Here is a 13837-nt window from a genome sequence, read left to right as displayed (position 1 = left end):
GTCTCTTGACATGCAATGTGCGGTGAGACTGTTTGTGCCAACCCAGGCAAGGTCCTAGCTTTGCAAAGTGATTTGTTGTAGAGATCAGAGTCATCTTCTAATTCAGGAGGCCAACATTAATGGCATTACTTAAATAATATTGCATGGTGGTGAAATAATAGTGCCTGGATAGTAAAGCACTCCCCAGATTGGCAGAAGTCCCCCTTTGATGCTTATCTAGAGAAAGAAAGATTACTTTCCAGAAACTCATAAGCAGCGGTTCCCTGGCATCACAAAAGTCTCCTATTGCTCCAATAACATTTTCCAGAGGATTATTTTGGAACAACTTGCAGGATCAAGGCCTCTGTGTGATTGCACGGTCCATTTGCTAGCTACAGTCCTATTAGCACTCATTTCAGCTCTGCTTTCTGTGGGAAACCTCGCTTGTTGCTAATGCTACTGAGCTCCCGAAAGGCTTTGAGGTCCAGCCATGGCAAATGGTGTATAAGAGCAAGATGTTATTGCAATTAGCCAGAGTCGTTAAGCACATCTTGTCAGGTAATGAGTACATGACATATGTCTGTGTGTAATTCAGCAGCTTGAGAGTGTTGAAAAAGAGTTTGTGTTTTCTAAATGCCTCAGGTTTTAAAGAAGGGAATGAGGCCACAGCTGCTTTTCACACAGGAACCGTGTGAGGGTGAGGCTGAGAGACGGTGAGGCTGTGGGAAAGGATAGACAAAGCCTCGCACCCCTCTCCATCCCCCATAGCCTCGCATCCCTCTCCATCCCCCATAGCCTCGCATCCCTCTCCATCCCCCATAGCCTCGCATCCCTCTCCATCCCCAATAGCCTCGCATCCCTCTCCATCCCCCATAGCCTCACATCCCTCTCCATCCCCGATAGCCTCGCATCCCTCTCCATCCCCACCATTTAACACCCTTTGCATTCAGACCATCTCAGTGAAGGCTGTCCTACGGTGAGCTTTTGCCCTGGAGGCAACCTTCAGGCGATGAAACCAGCCACCCTGGGGAAGCTGGGAAGCCACCATGGGAGGGTGGCAGAGGACCCATGTCCTCAACATGCCCTTGGGCCCTGCCCAGCCACCAAAACAGGCTGGGTCTCCATGTGGGCTCCTAAAAGTCCCAGGGCTGAAAAGCAAAGTGAAGTGCCCTCAGCTCCTGCTGCCACCACCGAAGTCCCTGCTGGCTTCTCCAGCTTGGCACAGCACTTCTCATGTCAGCAGCAGGAAACTCTCCTCTCTTGAGCTGTTCTGTCCGGGTTGATCCGAACAGTAAATGTACAGCTTGAGTGTGAATCAACATCATGATTCATCCTTCCTGCAATGTATCCTTTCACTGTGATTAAACAGCTATTCTGTAAGACATGAACTTCACTTAAGACTACATGGTTTATTTGGGTTCGGGAATACAGATGTGGTCCTGTTCAAACTGCCATGCCCGGGAGCCAATGACAGCGTATAAAAATAGCTTATGCTGTCAGCATGGCTTTTTCTTATTTGTATTCTGAGTATCATCACTTTGGCAGGCACAGGAAGCTCTTCTTGTTTGCATTTTATTTTGCCTGCAGAAAATTTACAGTTCAAATGACTTCTCTATGCTTCATCAGACTAATCGGATGACAAATTGCTTGAGCTACAGAGAAGAGACCTCAGACAACAGAAAATTGTAATGGAAGAAAAAATTAAATGCCTGCTTTCGGTAGGAGCAAAGATTTTACTTCGTACCAATCTCAGTTTTCATTTTTTCCTTCTGTGTTAGTGCAAAGCTTTGTGAAATGGAAATCAGATTATTTAACCTGATTACAAGGATCTACAGGCTTGACATCATCATTTTCTTCCATGACACAGAGCCTCAGAAATGCCTCCTTTCCTCAGCGGAAAGAAACAGCTACGTATTCTATTTATGCTGCGCTTCCTGCTCCCACTGAAGCCTCATAAAGCATCCAGAGAGAAGCTTATTTTGTCCTCATCTTATTTATTGTTTTTGATGACTTTCTGCTACCCGGAAAGAGCAGTTTAACAAATACCCGAAGACTTGTCCCTTTTTCAGAAGGGGACAGGGAGATGGGATGGGTTTTCTCCTCCTTGTCGTGCTGGCTGACCTTGCCTGGAGTGACACAGAGAAAAAGCAATGAAGATACATTGCCCCAGTTTTCAGTAAGAGCCTTAACACAGACTAAATGTCAGGTTTTGAGCTCTGAACTGCCCTTGAAAATAAGTTTGCTCTTAAATTTCTATGAAGTATTATCTTCCGTGCAAGGACTCTCTTCCGGGCTGGCATTCATTTCACAGGCAGAACTGTGGCACCATCTTCTGGATGACTCTTTAGACAGTAAAAAATAACCCACCTAAAGAGAAGATGTTTCTTTATCATCCCTAACAATGCCAACAGCTTGAATATTCATTGGCTGTGCACTCCTGATTACAGCAGGCTTTAAATCATCTAATTATGCCATCCATTTTGGAAACACTAAGAGCTAGTCAAACTCTTGATTGCTGAATATTGTTGCAAAGGAATACAGATTTTGCTTCTGAAAGGATATTTCTACCCACAGAGTGGTAACAAGAAGTGACCATGTAGCAAACACACTGGCATAACACTCCCTGATACAGATTCATAGAATCATTTAGGTTGGAAAAGATTAAGATCATCAAGCCCAACCCTTAACCCAGCACTGCCAAGCCCACCACTAAACCATGTCCCAAAGCACCACATGGACGTGTTTTTTAAACACCCCCAGGGATGGTGATTCCACCAGCTCCCTGGGCAGCCTGTTGCAGTGCTTGACAGCCCTTTTGGTGAAGAGATTTTTCCTGATACCCAACCCACCTCCCCTGGTGCAACTTGAGGCTGTTTCTTCTTTTGTGAGGTTACAAGCTCAGGCTATTCTGTAACAAAACAAGGGTGGGTTACTCTGCCTCAGTTACTCATGAAAAGTTTGCATTTTGTAAGAGGAAAGTTGAAGAAAGAGGTGCAAAAGGAGCCTTGAAAAGCAGCCTGGGAATGCCTGTAAATGTAATGCACAGCCCAAGCTACCTGCTACAGCCTAACACAGGACTAAGGGATTAGAAAAGTTTAGAGTTCTTAGAACCACAACTTTCTTGAACATGGCTTTTAGACCAGTAATTAGCTAAATGCCTAAGGCATCCAACTACCTAAGGACAGCAAGTAGCTTCTTGGCACTAGGGATGTTTAGGAAGAAGATGCTGATGCACAGCAGCCCAGCTGCCCCTCAGCTGCCAGGCTGCCAGTTCTGTGCAACCTCCCAGTGCAAGTGATTCTCAAAAAGCATTTTTTACTCATGTACTTCTGTTCTTTTCAGGTGTTTTATTTAGTGGTGACCATTGAAAACTCTGTAACAGGTGGGATGATCAGCTGGATTCCAATTATTGACTGTGAGTCATCTATCCAGTTGTTTTTTCTTTATTTCTTTATGACACACTGGCATCTTTTTTTATTCTTTTTGACTAAAATAAAAAGCTCTTTGCATTGTGTTTTGGCTGAAGATAAGGGATGGAAGGCTGCAGAGGCTTCTCACCTCTGCCAGTTACACACTGAGAAAGATGAAGTAGGCAGGCTGCAGCTTTCCCCCCTTCTGCCTCCCGTAGGCATCCCGGAGCCCTCACTGCACCCCCTTGGGAACTCATTACACCAGGTATCGTATGCTTGAAAAGCAAACACAAATACCCAAACCACGCTTGGGGATGACACTTATTAAATCCTCCACAGCCTCATGCAGCATGAGGTGGCAGGCAGAGCTTTGCCCCTCCTGCCTCAGGTGAGCACCGATGCTGCTTTTCCTTGTGATGCAAATGTTTCAGGGTATATTCACTCGCCCTATCAGTCCTCATTCTTAAATACAGAGCACAAAGGCATCAGGCCATCCAAAGGATCCTTTCTTTCTCCATTTGAAACCACGCTTTGGGCACTGGCAAGCACAAACAACACAGGTAGCTCCCATCCAAATGAAGCCAGAGAGCTGTGTCCCTCGTATTGAGCTCTGCCTCTTGATAGCTCTCCTATGTCATATGTGATCACTATAATCATGCCATTTATCTTGGTTGAGTGATAACTGAGTTATTTTTCATAGTTCTATATCATGACATAAAAAATCATTCCAAAGGAGAGCACCGTGACTGGTGGAGCCTGACATTTACGCTCCACGACTGAGGCTGCTCATTCACGTGTGGGACCTGCTACAGTTCCCAGAACCAGCAGCATATACCGCAGGAGACGAGATTTCTGGGGGTCATACTGCTATATGTGTGAGTGCAAGAGACAGCTTAGGTTGTCTCCTTCCGTGGCAGCATGAAGACGCAATATCTCGCTTGAAATAATGCAGCATGTCAGAGACCCAGCCCTGCCCCCGGGAAATTCATGGGACTCCTGTTGCCACCAGCAATAGTTTCTAGGCTCACCCCCACGCTCCTGCACCATGCAATACTCCATCCCTGCTGAAATCAGCAGCTACGACTGCCCGGCTCCCCCTGGTATGAGGAGCAGGACCCTGGCCACCCAGCACTGACCACACAGCCAGGCTCTGCTGCAGGAATCAGCTCCTGGAGCCGCTCCGAGGTCCCCACGGGTCACTGCGTGCCACTTACCCTGCACCGCTGCTAATCCTGTCAGCAGCAGTTTCTTCAGTCAGATGTCCGGTAATTGAAAGCACTGGGAATTTTCACTTGCATGCTGGGTTATAGAAAAATATTATGGCTAGGCATTAAACTCCCGCTGTGAAATACGACATATGCCAGAGGAGAGGAGAATATCGGATATTCCTGCTCCTTTCCCTTTGAGGTTATACACGGTTAAGGTACAGCAGGGATTGGAGGAACATGGGCAAAGGTTGCCTTTCTCAGCTGGCACAACAGGTATGGACTTTCAGGGGAAACCCACTGCTTAGACCTCTGCTCTCTCTCCCCAGAGTTAAACTCCACCTGTATCATGGAGCACAGACCCCTGCTCCATTTCTCTCTGTTCAGAATTAAACTCAAGCTATGTAATGAAGCACAGGTGTCTGCTCCATTTCTCTCCCCCAAATTAAAGTCTACCTGCACAATATAGCTTCAAAGAGAGCTTTTAATGCCATAGCTATAAAATAGGTTAGGGAAAGCACATGCATAGTGTGATTAGGGAGTCTACACAACGAAAAATGATGTACACTTTAGCCACTTATTATCTCTGGTGTTATTTTGATGTCTTTCTGTCTGAAACTGAAGAAAAGGGAAGTTCATTTGACATACAAGTGCTTTGCTCTTCAAAGCTTCCAAAGAATACAGGTCCAGATGCTATGCTGTTGATTAGAGCAGGACCAAGAGCATGCAAATGATGTGCAAATATATTTGCAATCTCTAAATCTTGATGATATCTAGTCATGTTTGGATCACCTTCTCTCTTCTGCTTTTCTCACAATAATGTGTGTGACAGGGTCTGACTACCCAGATGTTTCGGAAAAAGCTTTTATCTGTGCAAATGCTAGGTTTCCTTCACAAGCGAGTGTATTCTGATCTGTGCCAGTTCTTACAGAACCATCTTATCTCCCTCAGCAACTACACAATTACCTATGGCAAATGCAACTGAAGAAAATCAAATACCAAATCTGCCAAACAACCAGTAGTACTTGGTTTTCTTGGCAAAGCTTTCAAACAAAGCATTTTTGCTCTCGATTCCTACAGCTCCTAGCCCATGTCCAAGACTGTAAATTACTCTCCAGTACAAGTAATAAATCTAATCTCTGTTTCACTCAGAGTTAAACACAGCCAGCTTTGAAACTCATATGCTCATGCAGAGCTAGGCAAGGTTTTCCTTTATTCAGGAAGAAAAGATGAATTGTCCAGATAGGGGCTTCAGGCAGTACGAGGTTCATTTGTTCACATCCTCTGGGAGAGGCAGAGCGATGCTCCTGGAAGGAGCCTGGAGCCTTAGGGTGGTTTGCTGCTGTTGTAAGGAGTGTGCAATAGGAGAAAACAGTTTTGTGCGTGGCTAGATTGTGACCAGAGCTAGGGATGGTAGATGAAATGCATTGATTGTGTTTGGCTGAGAGGTTAAAAGGGGCTGTTGTGCACACTCCAGTGCTGACAGAGCTCATGATGTAGTCACAAGCCTTGCAATGCTTTGGGATTTTCCTAGAGTTGCAGTAGCTTGAGAAACGATTTTGGGCTTTTGTTTGATGAAATGAAAGATTTCGCCTCTCAAGATTGTCAAAAAGTTTGATCCCTATGTATCCTAAGTTTGATTATGAAAAATCCTAACTTTATTTTAGCAAAACATGTTTTAAGGTGCCAGGTCTGTGTTTATGAATGATGAAACTGAGCTTCTGAAAAATAAGGTAGACAAAAAAGGAATGATAACAAGCTGTCCTGGATGATCACGCTGAAGTTAAGGTAAGCACAGGAGCCCAACAAAAGCTGACAAAGGTGCAGACAGTCATACACGCACTATGGCGGAGGCGGCAGTGGCTGCAGAAAGTGACATCTGGTCTGGGATAATCTGCCTTCCCGTACAGTGGCTTTATGCGAGGGAAACACCACTGATCTCAGAGGACTTGTTCCAGATTTAGCTCTGTGCAGGGTCAGAATGAGACCGGCTGCAGCTGCTCCAGGCTGCTGGCCCCAAAACACCGAGCAGCCCCAGGTGGGTGCTGCAGCATCCTCTGGACCAGCAGGGCCCCGGGAGGCTCCAGGTACCACAGGAGCAGGGTGGCCGGATGGCTTCAGTGCCTTACACTGCATTGGAATGGATGCAGCCAGGAAAGGACTTTGTGATGGTTAAATGAACCATCCCCGGGCAAAAATTTGGCTTGCCCCAGCTTCTTGATGCACATCTCAACCCTGCAGCAGCAAATCACACTGGAAATAGCCTGCAGGAAGGGTGGGGAGTCAACCACTGGTGCTCCTGCGCGACTTCAAAAGCGGTTTGAAAATCATTCTCTCTGGAGCTCACATCACTGACTTGATGCATTTGAGTGACAGCTTTCTCACCCTGATCCTTTCATCAGTATCCGGACACTGGTCTTTCTATTTGCTCTTTGCCATCCCAAACCTGCTACTAATTTCCAAACCAGAGGTGGAAAAAAGCCCTGCTTCTGCCCTGCTGGGTATGGCCACGCAGCAGAGAAATGGAAATGCTATCTAGTATGTGCTGCCAGGCACGGCAAGGCACTCCAATGGCAACACAGATGAAGTTTGACCAAAAATACCCACAGTGACAAACTGCACAATAAAACAAAAAACAAATTAATATTTCATATTTACAAAATATTTAGGCTTCCCTGATTTTCACTTTGAACATTACTTTTTTTTTTTTTTTTTTTTTTTGCAAGCTCAGATTAACATGTAAATATGCATACAACTTAGCCATTATTTGCAAAAATCACTCCTGTTGCTATGGAATACAAGCAGGTTTTTCTTTTCAATGTATTTTAGGTAAGGGGTCTGATTCTTATTCATGCTGTATTCTTCATTCTGTGCCAGCAAATTACTCTTATTTTTAGGGACTTTTTGCTTTACCAAAAAGGTGTAAAAAGGCTTTTGTACAAATGAGGCTTGAGAATGAGCTGATGATTTGTGAAATGGAATTATACTTCATCTGAATTATGAAAGAGAGAAAAAATAGCTCAAATATTAGAGAAGTGACATTAAAATACAAAGCTCATGATCTTTAACATTGTTGAAATGCTTATTGCTTATCAGGAGTCCTCAGTTTAGCTTTTCCCCTCATGATTGAAATGTTTTGCCTTTACAAAAGAAATATGACCATGGATTTCCTCACAACAGAGTTGCTCTAAAAGAATTAGACGAAAGGCAACTAAACCACCCCAAATCCTGCTGCATTCGTATTCACACTGATCAGCATGGAGCGGGGTTTACACTAGATGTCCTGCTTGAGAGCCATGAAAGTCTTCCTAAGAATCTATTTCCTCCTTTTGCCATATGCACATAAATGTCATTACTGGTAAGGGTTGTACCAAAAAAGTGATAGATCCTTTAAAAACACAAAGAATGTTGTTCTTTTTTTGTCCATTCTGTGGCTCGACTGTTTTCTTCATTTAGTAGCGTGGTTATTTGTGTCAATAGAGATTTTATTGTAAAACAAAGCAAGCTGTCCCTTGTTTTCACATCAAAGGAATGTGTTATGAAATATTTTTTGAAAAGCATTTTCATTGCCTGACCTGTATCTTTTTAAATTAATACAATTATCTAATTTGCTAGAGTGTTTAATACAGCACTTTAAAGATATGGCCTTGCTTTTAAATCACTAAGTCCCAATAAGGCATTTAATATCAACCTTTTCACATCAATTACCATCATTTTTCCTTCTGAAATACAGCAACTCCTGCAGGTCCTGGGCCTGCGTGCTCAGACGGTGAATGAATGCGGGTGAGATCAGCTCTGCAGCTGGAGAAGTGCCTTCTCCTGCTTCTTCAATCTGTTACCTGCCCACTATGGGTTTTCTTAAACCTTTTCCTTCAGCACAACAGGACCAGATGAGGCACTTGTACACACATACGCTCAGCTGCTTTGTTTAAGACCTCTATAATATTTTAGGATGAAAAATTAATTGATTTAACAAAGTATTCTTCAGGGTTTATGCTTATTTTCCCTTTTCTCCTCATTTCACTTGTGATGGAGACAAAAAGAGCCTGGCCGCATCGGTCACTGCTGTCCCTAACCTGAGCCCCTGCTCTCCCCTGCGGCAGCGGCAGGGTTAGGGAGCAGAGCCCTCCGGATGCAACACTCCTGATTTCTCATGCATGTATCTGGATTTCAGATTTGCAGGCAGTCTGCGTTAAATTCAGGAGAGGAAGGAGACTGTCTTGGGGAGACTCATGAGCCTTTTGCTTTATTTATAGAGCATCCAAACCCAGATTATTAAATAATGCTGAGACACAAGCCTGGGCAAAACAGATTTCGGGATATGCTCCTCTCCATCACAACGGGAAAAGCTGTTGTCAAAACACAATTGAGCTTTCAGTCTAAACACTACCGGCACTGTCAGATCCATCCTCAAAGAGAAATCATGAACCCGCCTAAGTTTCAGCAGATGATCTTAATACTCTGCCAGAAGCTGATTTCAGCCAGACTCAGTTTCAGGTTTGAACCAAAATGCCAGCACCAGACTCTCACCCCACAACGGCTGTTTCACAAGGGTCACTCCCACATTAGTGACAACTGCCAGGGAGCCAGGAGAAAAGGAGCAGAGAATCACACGGCAAGGTCCCCAGCTGGAAGTACCAAAATTTGCCCATTGAAGCCTTAATTTGCCCGTATTTTTTTCTAGACTGAGAGCTCCCATACCTGGTACCTATCCAGAGCGGTGCAGGGTTGCACTTGCACACACAGGCTGCTTTTGAGCCCCTTGGCCAACAGGCCAGTGGCAGGTATGTGGAAACTGCTGTTTCTGCCAGAGACCGAGCCTGAGACTGGAGCCCTCAGTACGTTGGCGCACTCAGGACACTCGGGTAGGAGTAATGCTCCCTTGCACGTCTCATTCTGCTAAGTGGGTAAAAGCTCTTGTGCTCTGCACTTTCCCCTGTGATTACACTTTCCTCCTTCCTGAGTGGTCATAACGTCACACAACATCCCAAATTGTACAGGGGTACAGACACTCCTTTATCCCCACTGAAAATACCACCCCTGGGAGGGTCCACGACTGTGTCTGCCTTTTCATGGCCGCATTGTGCTGCAGCCTCATAGCTGTCTGCTGATGCATGAACAGCCAGACCCTGTCCTAGACACACCTGCTGAGCTCCCTGCTTAAGGCCAGAAGAGCTGGATTGGTCCTCTGGCCACACGTGTCCCCTATAGCTCACACTGCTGTGGGGAGACGCTGCCAATAAAGTCACTGTTCAAGTGTCAGGACTGTCGCCCACTGAGGTATGTGTATGAATACATGAGTATACACACACATTGGGCTTCTCTACAGATCTCCAACCTCACCGGGAAGTTCTCGCACATACAGATCATTGAAATAAACTATATGGCCTTCCTACAGGTCAGGCTGCTCTAGAAGTTGCTTCTGCCAAGGCAGATTTAGAAAAAAAACCAATGCAATGTCACCACACCACCTTTTGTTGACAACAGCCAGCGGAGAAAGGAACTTTCTTTATTCTCTTGTCCTGTCTCCCATCCTTCCTCAGCCCTACCAAATGCCCTCAGACAGCCCGGGTTTATCATTTCTCCCAGATAAGTTATTTCAGAGACTCAAGACTTTGTTTTCTATCTCCCAGACTGATGCTGTGAGAGCTGCCATAGCCCCCAGCTGCTTCTGCACCTGAAGAGATGTCCTTGCAGGGCTTCAAATGTTTCTGAAAACTGCAGCAGGAAACACAGTCAAAAGAAAGTTTGAGAAAGTGAAACAAGAGGTGATAAAATACAAAGAGGAGAACAAAAAGAAAGAAGATGCTGCAGAATTCCCTTCTGCTACTCCTTTTTTATTTTAAGGTCTCAATACTCATTTCTAAGGAAAACAACCTTCAGCAAGAAAAGAAAATGTATGTCTCTTAGGAAGCACATAGCTACAAAGAAGACTAAACCCAGAAAGCTCAGCAGATCTAGCCAGGCTCTGGAATAGCTCAGTGCACAACCCACTGCTGCCTCATGTAACTGCCTTACCTACCTCTCTCATCACTCCCCACAAAAACCCCAGCAATACCCTTCAGGCACTATACATAGCCTTCCCCACCCCTCGCTAATTGACTTAATGATGCTTCTGGGAGGAGCTAACTCCATATAAGCCCTCCCTCCCTCTCACAAAGCCCTTTCTATTTTTTGCTCATCTGTAGCTATTTGAGATTTTTGTGCTGGGCTGTGCCTGCTTTCTTTTTAATTGATCTTTTGGTGAGATTTGTGGGTTTTAAACTCCTTTTATTTATTTTTCCATTCTATTTTTCCACTTCAGTTTTCATGCTGTTCCTTGTGTTTGGTAACGCCCTTTCACCATGTTTTTTCTGTTAGTGGTCTCTACCTGCTCTCTGTCCTGCAGGGTCTCCTGGTATTTCTATTCCCAGCAAAGCAGCAGGGTCTAAGCTCTTCAAACCAAAGGACAGTCACTTTCTCTGCAGCTTCAGGGACTGTGGGTGTTTGGACAACTCTAACAGGGTATTGCTAACCAGATGGGAAGGCTAATTTATCCTCATGAAAACTGGGTGATGTTTGGTAAGTAAGAAATGTACACTGACTGGTTCTCTGTGCTTTGAGTACCTAAATAATAACACCAGGGGTATTAGCTAATATCCTCAGGAGCAAATGGAGAGGAGGGGCTTTCCCCTTTCATGCTGTCCATGGGGCAGAGGAGAGGGTCTGCCTAGCTGTGAGCATCCAGGCTCTGCTCCACCTTCATGGGCACCTCTGAAGCTGCACAGCCAGCTTCACCTGTGGGTATCCAAGTCCTCATGTGGCAATGAGGATGCAGCAGGGCCTGGACCCCCTTGGCAGGGCGGGGACGCTTCAATGTTGCCCATCTCAGGCTGGGGAGAGCTACTGCTACATGGGGGGAGCTGCCCCCTTCCCTGCCAATGCTGCAAGGGAGGGTGAACTCAACAGGTGGTTGGAATGGGCAATAAAAGTTGGTTTTTTTGTTTTCTATTTTAATCTTTCCACCAAACATCAAAAAAAAAAAAACCCTTGATTTTTTTTATTACTAGTTCCAATTTGATGAAACATGAAGTTAAAACACACAGTCCTGGGAGGAGGGGATGGATTTCAGTGTTCTCAACAGTGCTATAAATAGTACGTCAGCAACCAGCATGACTGTTGCACCAGCTTTAGCCAGATTGCAGATCTGAAGGAAATATAAATAAAGTTTAGTATGAGAAAGGGATGTTATGTTACTTGTTATGAAAAGGAATATTTCCAGTTGTTTTTGGGTGATTATCTAGTGTTTTAAGCAGTTGATTTTATGACAAGGCAATAAATCTTGTTTTGAGGTGCTACAGATAATGTGGTTTCAGCACATGCTGGAAAACTATTCATAGTGTTAGCAATGTTTCCAAATAAATCCAGCAAAGTTCCTTATTAAAACCTGAAGGTTTACAGCACTGTTTCTTGTTCAACCCCAAAGCTTGAGAAAGTAGTTGGAAAACCCTAGTCAGCGTGAGGGAAGTAAAGATAACGTGTGAATTGCCTGCAAGGAGAGCAAGGGCTGAAGTCCAGGGACGTTACAGGCAGTCTTTCTTGGATCTGGATGTTCTTGTTTTCCCACAATTTAGACTTCTCTAGTCCATTTTTTGTTTCCGATTCCCCAAAAGTGGGATGTAGGGAGCTGCTCATTTCCTAAGATTTTGGGATCTTGTTGCATATCACAAGAACTGGTGCCATGCTTAGCTCGTCTGTCCACCCATCAAGGACTAATTAGATGGCTTTTACAAGGACATCCAAGTGGGTCACTGTTTTTAATGCCTTGAGTGCCCAGGCTTTCACCAGTGAAACCTGCTGAGTATTTTGTTCTTATTCAGAGCATCCCCCTTGCTGTGACCTTGCCTGGGCTGCACAGCAGATGATGCTTTGCGCCTCAGCCTGGCCTCATCTGCAGCCCTGTGCTTGGGGCACCCTCTGGAAACCATAATGAGTCTGAACTTTCCCTGACTAGAGAAGAGACTGAATTTTCCTCCCATGCTTTGTGCAAGAGCTCAGACCAGCAGGCAGCAGGGTAAAAGGCAAGCAGCAGTTTTAAGGAGAAGGAGCTGATGCTGCTCTCTGAAGTGATGGAGCACCAGCTTCAGGCTGTGGGTGCATGTGAAGTTACATGGGTGCGCCTTGAAGAGTGGCAGTGTTTGGGATGTTTCCCATCCTTTGCATTTTTATTAGCTATCTTACATGGCTAGCGTGAAAAACACCTTTGAACTTGCAGGGCTTTGCTGGTGTGAATTTGGGGATTTTGGTGAGTGTGTTTTTTCTATTTTGTGTTTTGAGAGATTTGCACCTACTGTGCTGCCCAATTATGGAGCTTTAATCCAGGCTGAGGGAGACAAACAGATGCTCCCTTAGCAAGGGGAGGACAGGGGAAATACCTCTTGTGATACAGAGAAGTCCATGCAGTATGCCTACCTCATCCCTTTGGATTTAAGTTGCGTGCATGTCCTTTGTACCAGTATTGAGGGATAACGTTTGGGTTTGCAATATTTCTCATTCAGTCCTGGAGCTGGCAAGGCAAATCCTCCCCACTGGCTACTCCTGACTGCCTCGCTCCTTACACTGGAAAGGGCTTTTGTCCCAAAAAACAGCAGCAACATGGGTGTGGGATTTTGCTATTGCTCTGGTACAATGAGCAGGCATTGGGCCAAGGCACAGCATGGATGTGCGGACATGTGGTGCAAGCACCTTCCACAGTGCTTACCCCAAAGCACCTCTGGTTTCTGCAGCTGTACCTCAGAGACGGTGCGCTGACTTTTTTCCCCTCTTCCTTTAAGAAGAAAAAAAAAAAAATCTAGCATTTAAACATTTGCTTTGGTAAAGGATGAAATGGAAAAGTAGGTCGGATTTGAAGGATCCCAGCCCTGACAGTGTCCCTTCTAGAGCTCCAGACCCAGGTTTTTGGAGAGAGACAGAAAATGACTGCAGCAGTGCTTCTCACGCTCATTTGTGCTCTTCATGTTCCTGTGTACAAAATCACCCTCAAAATGCCCAGGATAAATTATATCCCCGTGCTTTTAAGGGAAGGATTTGGTTGCCAGCAATATATTTATGAAATGGAGCTACCGGTGTTCAGCTCCTTTGAAACTTAGCTGGGTTTTACCAGGAAGCAAGGTTATTTTTTGCTTTTAAATAGTCTAAGCTAAATTAGCTGGAACCTAATTACAGAATGCTTTTGATTAAAGCCAGACAATGCTCTCTGGAAGC

The sequence above is a fragment of the Falco peregrinus genome, chromosome 5 (genome assembly GCF_023634155.1).
Source record: "Falco peregrinus isolate bFalPer1 chromosome 5, bFalPer1.pri, whole genome shotgun sequence".
Lineage (NCBI taxonomy): Eukaryota > Metazoa > Chordata > Aves > Falconiformes > Falconidae > Falco > Falco peregrinus.
This window is presented reverse-complemented; position numbering follows the sequence as displayed.